General features: G+C 43.4%; 1 protein-coding gene across 5 annotated transcripts in view; it reads right to left on the bottom strand.

Annotated features, from left to right (window-relative positions):
• Positions 1 to 219, bottom strand: part of LOC119589216 (organic cation transporter protein-like) — a gene marked incomplete at its 3' end in the record, with an annotated part of 10,042 nt that overhangs the window by 7,131 nt on the left and 2,692 nt on the right. The window contains 1 exon segment of one of the 5 annotated variants that reach the window (XM_037937816.1): positions 44 to 151. 5 annotated transcript variants of the gene reach the window in all.

Raw genomic sequence — 219 nt, 5'->3', positions numbered from 1 at the left:
ATACTTTCCCTCTGGCATGCTTACATTCCCATATATTCCATACCATTACCAAACCAAATACCAGACGCCCTTTTCCCATGCACTTCACAAACACAGTCGACAAACAGCTGATCTTAACCTGTGACATAAGAGACTAACTTCAAAAATGACTTCCACCTGCATTAGGGGTTCACTTCAGGGGCGGACATGTCAATTCGTGATGATGAAAGTCAATCGCGA

The sequence above is a fragment of the Penaeus monodon genome, chromosome 25 (assembly GCF_015228065.2).
Source record: "Penaeus monodon isolate SGIC_2016 chromosome 25, NSTDA_Pmon_1, whole genome shotgun sequence".
NCBI lineage: Eukaryota > Metazoa > Arthropoda > Malacostraca > Decapoda > Penaeidae > Penaeus > Penaeus monodon.
Note: the sequence above shows the minus strand (reverse complement) of the source record. Positions and strands in the feature narration are given on the sequence as shown.